This window comes from Mauremys mutica, chromosome 6 (assembly GCF_020497125.1).
Source record: "Mauremys mutica isolate MM-2020 ecotype Southern chromosome 6, ASM2049712v1, whole genome shotgun sequence".
NCBI classification, from domain to species: Eukaryota; Metazoa; Chordata; order Testudines; family Geoemydidae; genus Mauremys; species Mauremys mutica.
In genome coordinates this window covers 46,538,829-46,550,165 of record NC_059077.1, presented here as the reverse complement: position 1 = coordinate 46,550,165, position 11,337 = coordinate 46,538,829, and the positions used below count along the sequence as shown (strand labels likewise).

The following is an 11,337-nucleotide window of genomic DNA, read 5'->3' as shown; positions in this document are numbered from 1 at the left end:
TCTATCAAAACTCCTTAGATATTTGTTATCGGAAATACTGGAACAAATTCAGCCCTAGTGTCAGACATCGAGTTCAACTATTTACATTAATGGGAGTTGCACCCACTTACATCAGGGCTGAATCGGTCCAATGTGCCTGAATTACCTTTATGTCAGGCGTTTCCTGCCAGATAATGACTGCCTGGAGGAGCTAAGGGCCTGAGGTGACGTTTTTTAGGCCAGATAATCAACAGCTTCCAAAAAATGCCCAACCCAGACCACCATTGTTGCTTTTACAAACCACTTTAAATTAGCTGGAGAAAATTATACATCACTGACACCCTCACCCCATAAAGTCAGAGTTAAAAGTTGAATGGAATGTTGCTGTGGATTGTGCATTTTTTTTACAGCACTAGTCTTTCTTAGCAGTTAAGGTTTGGCAAGTCTTCAAACTTAATGTAGGGCTGAGTTTGTAACTGTAGCTTTATGATCTTGGTTATACCTGGCTTACATGCAACCAAACCCAAGCAACCACTTGGCACGCTGCGTTTATGCAGACCTTACCCTATACCATGCTAGGTGTGCAATTCCTACACTTCTCCTGCATTATTAATAGTTGTTAAGTGTTGACACCATGCTTGGCACTGTATGACACAGAAAAATTTACGGTTGTGGTTAAAAGCTGCCTTCAGGAAGTCATTTGCAATGTATAACAACAACTTTATTGAACCTACTAATTTATAAACAATGGTACAAATTCTGTGCCAGTAGGTGGTGCTGTTTATATGCAATATCTGTATATATGAATATCTGCACCTATAACTTTTATATGCACTCTCATAACAGTCTCCATATTGAGGAGGTTGTAGTCTAAACAGACAGAACATGGCAAGGGAGCTAGAGAACTGTACTAGTTTGGAGTCTTTTATTTCCCAATTGTAACCCCTTTGGGGTTTAGAGAGCATGGCCCCTTTAAATCTTTTTCCCAGGGGGGGAGGGGGAGAGTAAGAAAAAGGAGGGAAACTCCAGGGGGCAGCGCTGGAGCTCCAGGGAGAGAGAGAGGCAGCCGGCAGGCCCTGGAAAAGTGAAGCAGGGAGAACCTGCCTGAGGCCTGAGGAGGGCAGGCCTGATCGGGGACAGCCCAGGACAGAAGCCCGGAGCAGCACTGTGCCAGGGGGGAATCGCCCAAGAAGGACAGGCTGGAGCTGGATCCAGTATCACGGCTGCCAAGAGCTGCATGGGGCTGTGAGTACTGGGGCTTGTGACTCTGCATTGGGAACAAGGAGGGAGGTTGTAGCTAGTTAAGTGGGGAGGTGGTCACTCTATGTGGCTTTGCAGAGAGCGGCAGAAGAGGGCACCAGAGGGGTTTGTTGGGGGACAGTTCACTGGCGCCGAAGACGACCAGGAGCACCCAAGACTCAGCACTGGACTGGAACTTTGCTCAGGACTCCTGAACTCTGTGCGCAGACACATTGCTCGGTGTCTGCCCCTCCAGACTGTGCTACCACTGGGCCCGTGGGGCTTTGGCTTGGATGCAGCCCTGTTCTACCGCTCCCCCTATATTTCCCCTTGTTGTTTTTCTCCTCTTATCCCTCTGTAAATAAATATTTCCCTTTCTTATATCCATTGTACTTTTCCTGTGGGTGTGGGTGTGTTTTCTCTGGGTGGGGGGTTTGGAACAGGTGCCCCTGGGGTAGAAGGGATTTCTCCCGCTGCATTCCTGCGCGCGCCTTCTCTTGGCCAAAGCTGCCTGCAGAGCAGACTCCATCTTGGCCACGAGGGTGCTAAAGTTACACAATAATGAGTGGGTGACCACAGGTTAGCTGAAGTGAGCTATCTTCTGAGAATTTCATAAAAGAAGTGTCTTTTCAGGAAAGGATGGGTGCTTGGGACAATAAGATGGAGGGGGGGCATGGAAGAAGGCACAGAAATGGGAGACAGAAGAAGAGGTGAGGAGGGATTTATTGGTGAAATGAAAGGCGTGGGCACAATAGGAATGGCAAGAAATGAGAGCAGACCTGTGTTGAGCCTTGAAGATATGGGTGGCTTGGGCTTGATACAGGAGTCGGTGGAGGCATTCAGAGAGATGACTTACATGGTGTGAGCAGCAGGTGAGGAAAATGATTTTAGCTTCTACAGAACTGGAGAGAAGTGGCACAGGAATTGTGAAGGCCAGTGCATTTTAGCAGTAGGCAAACAGGAAGAGTCAGATTCTTAAGAGGAGGCTGAAAAAGAACCAGCAGGATTCAGTGACTGCTTGGATGTCTGGTGAGATGACAAGAGAAGAGCTGGGGGGGAACACACAGGGAGGCTGAGGGAGTGCGGATTGATCAGAATCAAGTGTTATAAACGAGCCCAGATGTAGAAGGAATCTACATTCCCCGGCCACCCATCCCGCCACCAGAGGGAGACACAACTAGAGCTGGGTGACATTTTTCATTGCCAAAATGAAACGTTTTGATTTCTTGTTTCTGAACGGCCTTCTCTGGAAAGTCGCTTCCACTTTATTTGTAAGCGGTTTAAAAATACTCACAACAGGAAGTGTTTGGGGATAGAACGAAACATTTTGCTCCCCCACAAACAATTCGTTTGTCTTTTCCCCCTTGTCGTTTATACTTTTTAATTTGCAGAAATCTTCCTTTTCAGGTCGACTTGAAACCATTTTTTTAACTTGCCACCCGCCGGGAAACTGAAGCATCAAAGTTATTCTCCCAACTCGCCTTGGAACACGAGTTCCTCCCCAATCCTGTCAACGTCTCAGGTCTCCCCTGGGATACTGCCCAAGCTGTAACTGCACCTCATGCTTTGCCCCTTAGGGGAGAGCCTGCACCCCTCGGGAGCCGGGTGGTGCCCAGTTTCTGATCCCTGGGGACCGGGCACGCAGCCCTGGGCGGGTCAGACCTGGGGCTGCGCTGCCTTATCGTGGTTCCCTCTCCTCCCGCGGGGCAGCTGCACCCAGGCGCTGCCCTGGATCATGCCCTTGCTCGAGTTCAGCCCGGGCCGTGGATGCTGCTCCCCTCCGTGGCCACCGCCCCGCTGCCCTGCAGACACTTTGGTGCCCTTCCACGGCAGAGCTACTCAGGGGTGCGCTTGGCGGCGAACCCCCAGCAGGGCTTTCATCCCAGGCCCCCCCAGCCCGGCTAGCTGCAACGCTGGCGGCTCTGCTCGGGCTGGGGGCAGGAGGTAGCGGGACCAAGGGTCCCAGCTGCTCACACCGAAACAGCTGCTGTGTCCACTTTCATTGCAACCGTGGGGCTGGCCGGACCTCGCTGCCCTCCCCCCTCGCATTTCCAGTCCTGCAGGCCCTTAGCCACTCACGTGCCTCTCCGCACAGCTCCTCCCCACTGCCTCGGGCATGCCCTGGGGACACTACCGCGCTCCAAGCCGGGCGGGATTGGCTGAGCCCGCCTCGGGGGACGGGGGGCGAGCCCCAGCAGAGCTCTGCGCGGGAGCAGCTGGGCTACTAGTTCATCTTTAAGGCAGCGTGGGGATGAGCGAAGAGACACAGGAGCCGGATGCTGGAGATCTCATAGTCAGGTTACAATCTAGGGCAGTTGCATAGTTTATGGGCAGGGCTCTGTATGGTGTCAGACCGTGTTTTACTGATGACACTGCAAAAACAGCCCTGTCAGGGGACCTGGTTACATCATCCCTTCTCCCCACCTCTTAATGGTGTGTACTACAGTAATAACACTTCTCACCTGAAAGTGCTTTACATCTTCAATGTGCTGCATTAACTAACATCAGTCATGACACCACAGGTATGTAAGCAAGTATTATTAGCCCCATTTTACAGAGGTGAAATTTAGGCCTTGTCTAAACTGTAGAATACACCTTTTATGTAGCTTCAGTGATTCAACCCCCATGTGTAAACAAGTAGAGTGAGTTACTATAATCTACTCTTTACATCAGTGCCCTTTATCCTGCTGTCAGACTAGGGGTAAACTGCACCTGTGCAATACTATGGATTACATGGGCTCTGTGTCTACCAGTGGCTGTAACTAGGACTAATTTCCAGTGTAGACAAGGGCAAAAAGGCCAATTTTTCAAAAGTGTCCACTAATTTTGGGTGCCTCTGGGAAGATCACAAGTAACAGGGTAGTTCAATTTCTATCCTCATTCACTCTCTGGCCTCTCCGCTCAGACTATCATCAGTGTGTGAATTACAGCCAGTTGCGAAGATGGATTTTAGTATGTGGGCACCTGTCCCCTGGGAACTGCACTGGGGAGACTTTACTAGGTAAAATAATAATAACAACAACAGGGGGGAGGCAGAGCTCAGTGGTTTGAGCATTGGCCTGCTAAACCCAGGGTTGTGAGTTCAGTCCTTAAAGGGGCCACTTAAGGATGTGGGGCAAAAAATTGGTACTGCTAGTGAAGGCAGGGGGCTGGACTCAATGACCTTTCAAGGTCCCTTCCAGTTCTAGGAGATTGGTATATCTCCAATTATTACCTTTAACAGGCCTACAACTTCAAAGGTCATTCAGTGATTTTAGGTGCCTCAGCTTTTGGCACCTCATCTTGAGACAGGCCAGATTTTCATCAAGTGCTGAGCACCTATCCTCTGAAAACTGACGTGTCCAAAATTAAGTCACCTTTGGAAAACTAGGTGATGAAAATAAATTATCTGATACCTAGGAAGTTCATCTGTTTTACCTCCTCTAATCTCCACTTTTTTATAAATCCATTTCATTCCACCTGCAGCATTAAGACTTTTAGAGAGTGGATTTGAAGGGCTATTCTGTTTACAGACAGTGTCTAAAGCATTATTCTCTACCATGATCACTTGTGCTTCTACTTTAGGAGGGAGTGTTGCATGTATTCCCATTTGCTGGAGCTGCACCTTGGCCATACATATTGAGCTAAGTTTTCCCCTGATGGTTCTCTTTGAAATGTGTTGTTTTAATTTATAGAGTAGCTAAAGTGTGCTGGACTCTTTGCAAACAAGACATGGAGTGGCATTTTCAAAGGTACCTAAGGGTGGAATCCATGACGGTACTACATCCTGTTTTTAGGTACTACAGCAATCTACAAAACTCCTCCTTGGCTGCTGCCTAATCCTTTAGGTGCCTAAACTCACTTGACACTTATGTTTTTTCCTCTAGGCATGCACACTGCAGCCTTGCCCTAGGCACCTAAACATGTACACTACTGCCTCGTGATAGACATCCAGTCACCTATCTCCCACCTAAGCCCCAAAGTGATTCACTGTTTAGGAAAGAAAGACATTCAAAAGCCCAAGTCATGTACAGGAGCCTGATCCGATAGCCATCTTCCCCTGCACCGCCTTGGGGCTGTTTTGTTTCGACTCCCACATGCAATTTAGGCAGCTGAGCACCTATCTTCCCCCAGTTCATGGATCACTAGCATGGCTAGGTGCTGCTGTGAAGCCCAGACTTAGGTGCACAAATCTGCGAAAGGTCAGGATTTAGCACACCCTCCTCTGGTCAATGTCGTCTACTGGCTAGCTTAGGTGGTTCCCCCCAACCAGCAGACTTTGTGGGTCACAGTCTAAGGTGCCTATCTCTCTCCACTGATTGTATAGGGAGTCTATGCACCTAACTCAGGCTTTGTGGATCACGGGGGTGTTCATGTTATTTTCCACACATCTAAAAGTCAGGTGCCATGACACTCGGCATTACAACGCCTAACACACTTAATAGATCTCACCCTACATGACTTAGGATCACAAGTCCCTCATCCAAGGATATCTTCCAGTCTGAGTAGGCATAAGAAAAACAACATGGAATGTGAAACAGATCAACTGCCCCCTCCGTCACTTCAAGACTAATTTGCGTTTTAAATCACGACAGCTTTCCTCCTCAGCACTGCTGTCACTTGAGATGTTTCTTGTCACTGCTTTTTGTTTGTTTGTTTCTATCTGTATTGTAGTATTGAGTATGCTTGATTTCACTCACATGCTGCTATTTTTTTAAGCCAGCCATTATTTTTACACTTCTGTTCCCATCTCTATAGTGTGAAGAGCAAACCCATGGACCTGGTACAGATGTAGTCTTTACTTCACTTGTGTGTCTATTCAATAAACTGGAATTTCAAGGTCATGTTCTGACTTCTCCTGTATCACTGCAAACAAGATGGTCATAAAGATCTTTCCAAGGTAGAGCTTTAAAAAGAAATTAAACATCTTCTTGCAAAGCATCCTAATTAAAACACGGAAGAGTCTTGGCAATCTTCATGATAGTTAATATGTCATCTTCCTATCTCTTAAACCCAATAATCTGCAAACTAGTACTGCTGTTTTAAAGATTTATATCTACTATAATTTATGTCAACTTAGATCACAAACCTTTTTTTTTTTTTTACAATATTTGGCAGCCTGCTGACTGTGGAAACTAGACTGTTTTACATTAGTCAGCAGTACATTTAAATCATTCCTACAAAATGATTAACTGTGGTTTACAAATTCTTATATGGCATTTCCAGTTAATGATTAGGCAAAGTAATATATCACCACAATGATTGGGCACATATGTATTTTACTTACATGATTCTAACTCTGTATATTTTAGAGGGTTTTTTTTAATTATTATCATTATTCTTTTTCCAGTTGAAAAAACAGAGATTTCAGAGGAAAGGGCAGAAGAGCCAATCTCTCCACTCTATCTTTTCAGAGTATTGCCTGACACACTAGGATTTTCTTTCGTATGATGTGCACTCCATCAGTAAACTCTGTAGGATGTCTAGATCTGTATAGACAAGCAATGGCAGGGGTCAGGGATACACAGTATTTCTGCTCTTTACTAAGTTTGGGATATATAAAAAGCAAGTTGGAGAAGTTCAATGCTTGCCCATTTTTCAACTAATGGTGAATGATCTGCTGGTAAAGGAAGAACATTCAGTTCTGGATCCAAGGCTGATGATGTTGACTATCCCTCCAGAAGATGACAACTCCTTCTCACAGACATTTATGCATGCTCCTAAGTAATTTGATGTGCCACATGTCAAAGGAAATAAGAAATGTCCTAACTCTACCCAATTAATGGGATTTGGAAGTTTCCCAGTCTGAGCACTGATGAAGAAGAACTGGTTTATGGACAAGACTAGACTTCACTAGATACAGTGGCATAAAATAAATTGTTTATTTTATTGTACTCACTGTAGGCCTGGTCCTGCAAACACTTAAGCATAAAAGTAACTTTATGCATCTGAATAGCCCCGTAAAAATCAGTGGGACTACTCCCATGTATAAAGTTACTCATGTGCATAATTAGTTGCAGGATTGGCAACTGTGGCCCTCATCCTGTGGCTTGTTGCACACCAGCCGACTCCTGCATCTATGAAGAGCCCTAGTGATTTCAGTGGGGCTTTGTATGGATCCATCCATGTTGTTCTCTTTGCAGAAGCTGGGCCAATATTTGTAAAAGTAGAAGTCCGGCCAGATGTTGTGGGAATATGGAGGACACTCTTGTGTGTTCATTTCAGTAAAGAAATACAACAGTAGTAATATTTTTCACTGGTACAGTGCCTTTCCATCTCCAGTCTCGAATGACTTATGAATAACAGGTATCAGCATCCTGTGAGGCAGAGAATTACTGTACATGTAATGTTATTTGTAAAATGTACTTTTCTCTTGCTCCACTCACATAGACAATATAAAAGCAGCCGTAAAAATGACAGAAGTAACCAATTTTAATTGTTAATTCTTCCTCACTCAACCAGGCTATCATACCCTTTAGTGTACCTACATCCTCTTACCATCTAGGAGAACAGACAGGCCTTGTAGGTTAACAGATTTGAAATCTGTCAGACCACAGGGGAAGTGAGTTCTAGCATCAACTGCCCCTCATTGAAAATGCCCTGATGCCATCTCTCTCCCCTTAAAACCAGGGGGCTGTTAGCATGTGTCTTGGCTGAGCTTAACTGCCAAGGTATCACATAAGGTGAGAGGTAGTTATTAAGCCAAGAAGATATCAAACCATTTACAGCTTTATAGGTCAAGACAAATACTTTGAATTGCTCCTGGGAATGAATTGGATCAGCTACTGCTGATCACAGTGTGCCGGTGTGATGGTTTTCCAGCAAGAAGCACAGCTAAGCTGGTGATGTTTAGGTGTAGCCCCATAAAATGAGCACTGCAGTCACCCACTGTTGAAGTGAACAAGGCACGGATAACTATAGAGATGTCTGCATCTGTAAGAAAAGGTCACAACATCTCAAGCAAGATGGGTTGGCAAAGCCACAAAGAGGTTATGTCACTTCCCAAGCTCACACAGCCAGAGAGTGGTGGAGTCCTAGTCACCTGCTCTAATCATTAGACCCATTGGCTCTCTGTTTCCAGAAAGATGAGATCCAACTAAAGTTTTTCACACTCCACTACAGATAACAGAAACCTCAAAGGGAGAAAGTTGCTAAATAATTCCCTGTCAAAGGGCCTGAGCCACAGACCTGGTAAAGACAAAACTTCTGCTGGAGTTAATGCAGTTTTTCCCAAGTAAGACTGCAGGATTGGGCCCTAAACTAGGGCTGGCTGCGAAACAGGAATTCTGTTTTGCAAAAACATTAGAGGTTTTGAAATTTGTTTTAATTCCAGAGCAGACCAAAAAAAAATTATCAGCATTTTCAGACAAAAAAAGTGTAGTCAAAAAATTCCCAACCAGCTCTGTCCTAACCTATAATTGTTAAATAGTGTTTAATGGAGAATTGTCTAAAAGCAAACACATTTCAATAACTGTGAGACACTGATCTCTTTTCACTCTTTCCCCCCTTTAGAGTAACTTCCTTGACTCAACTATTTATGATTCATTTCATGAAAGACTAGGTTTTCTCTGAGGGTACTAAAAAGGGCTGTAACTGTTAAGTGGTTTTAGTGACTAGTACCAACAAGGAATTGTTTTCTTCCATGCTGTAAAACAGACACTGTCAATAGACTACAACCTGCAATAAACTATTTAAAAAGGAATTTATGATGGCTAGTTATTATCCTCCTGAAATAATGTTGTTACAAGGCTGCCCTTTTCATGAATCACATGACAGATCACTAACAAAGGCAAAGGCCTAGATCCACAGACACACTGACTGCAAATAACACAGGAATTGCCCTACATTATACTGGCACATACTCCATCAGGTTTTCAAAGCTACAGAACAATAGTAACACATCAGCTTGTAATTATTACACAACAGGCACTTGCTTTTAAGGTGGAGTTGTAATTACATATATAGAACATGTTTACTCATTTTAATGTTTGTAACATCAAATTATATGGAAAATGTCTTATTGCTTATAATGAGGAATGGGTGAACCCTAAGGGTAAAATAAGAATTGGCACAAACCTCTAATCGATCAGATCCATGTCCTTCTTAGCTTAGAAAATGTTCCACTCAATATCCAGCCTCCCTTTCCCCTACCCTTAACGGTCCCCTGTGCTTTGCTGAAGTCCACGTCAAGATCCCAACCTCTAGCAGTCTCTGCTAGACTGACTATTGACTGGAATGCAGATCTTCAGTTGTTGTAAACTGGAGTAGCACCAACTGAAGTTAATGGAGCTACACCACTTTACATGAGCTTGGGCTGGCCCAGTGTCTTCAACACCCACAAATGCTAGGCAGATGGGGAAGCATTTTAGCTCAGATCCTCAATGGTCCTGAAAAAACAATGGGAGTTAGGTGCCTAAATACCTTTGAGGATCTGGGCCTATCTGTGGTGCCTCTCACTAAAGAAGCCTTATCATAATAGGTGAGATTTGAACAGAGGAGACTGCTAGAGCCCATCAGAAAATGTCAGGTCTGTTGAGACAACCTGATAGGAAATGTGTGGGGTGTTTGGGTAGTCAGAGGGAGGTAGTTGGTGCAGATCAGGAGCCCTGCAGGTGGTTAGACAGAGGAAATGGTGGGACCCTGGGAGCTTGTTGGAGGTCAAGGACACGGAGTTTTGGGTCAGGAGAAGAGAAAGATGTATTGGGGTTAGGTGGAAGATGAAAGGATGGGAGGTGAATAAATGGGAAAGGAATGAGGGAACAGAATGATCGCTGAGGTTCAGATAAACTCCAAACAGAACAAAAGCATTAACTCTTTGACCTCCATGCCTCACTCATGTAATAGTACAGGGGCTGATTTTCCTCTCATTTTCCCCATTGTAAATCAGGAGTAACTCCGTGGAATTCAATGAAGTTACAACCTTGTCAGTGAGAGGAAAATTATGCCTATAGTTTTTTAAATTTTTAAAAAATCAGATATTTTCAGTTCACAAAGTTTACTTTCAAAGACGTACTGTTGATTCTTTTTTAAATCCAGTTTGCTTTATTTTATGAAATCCATGTACCAAACTAAAACAAACAAACAAAAAAAAGCTGCATTGATGGAGAGCTCTCTGCAGCCATTTGAAGTAAACATGGTCAGCTTTGTTACTTAGGAATTTTTAAATAAAATCTCTTCCTAATATTTTCCCTCTGTACTCTTCTCCTGTTTCTCACACTTCTCTACTCTATTTAGCACACTAGAGACAATGAATTAAAACTACCATTAAGATAAATTTTGATTTACAGTGTGCTCAATTATTATTTCTCACCAAAGGAGCCATAGTTCATGATACTATTGCCTCCTGCCTGCTGGCTTTATGGTTTACCAACTCAGTTTTCTTATGGGTGCATCTATTTACATGCGATTAAACATTTACAAGCAATCAAAATATCAGAACAATTATATAAAAACCACAGATGTGGCAGAAACATCTATATAATACTAGACACACTCTCTGTGCATTTCTTAGTATTTATGATAATTTGTATTATTATTTTTTCACTGTGTTTTATAATAATACTTTTTACTACTTTGCACTTCTGTAGCAACTTCCATCCTAGGATCTAAAATAACCTTACAAACATTCAGCAATTAACCCTCCCAACACTCCTGTGAGGTAGGCAAGGAATCTCAAGTCATTACACAGGTTTGATTAACATTTGTGAAAAGCTGGTACAGACTAGATTCTGGAGTTGTTGCTGAGGCAAAACTCCCTGTGCTTTGGGGCCCCAAGTCCTTATGCTGGAATCTGTGCAATCAAATGCCTCTCTAATTATTTGCTACATCTGCCAGTATTTTTGAATACTATAAAGTGACAGCATCAACTTTCATTTAGTCCCAACAGTAGCGTGGCAGAAACCGAAATATTTTTTTTAAATGAACCAAAACACCCACTCTTTGAGGTCCACAGGTCACTTTGTATAAGCAAAATTGTTCCTTAAAGGTCCACTGGAGCAGATTGAAAAAGATGGTGTGTATGAACAGAGAGAACAGCTTGATTAAATGCAGAGGGGAGGAAATGATAAAATACCACATCAGTTCTTGCTTTTTGGTAACATATCCCTAGCCTATAATTGTATCTAAATAACCATAGCCACA

At 43.9% G+C, this 11,337-nt stretch overlaps 1 long non-coding RNA gene across 1 annotated transcript; it reads left to right on the top strand.

The window, feature by feature from the left end:
- Positions 1 to 1,049: 1,049 nt before the first annotated feature.
- Positions 1,050 to 8,872, top strand: LOC123373214. Its single transcript, XR_006580618.1, has 3 exons — positions 1,050 to 1,224; positions 5,956 to 6,097; positions 6,548 to 8,872. It is a non-coding gene; the product is annotated as an uncharacterized LOC123373214 (long non-coding RNA).
- Positions 8,873 to 11,337: the final 2,465 nt, after the last annotated feature.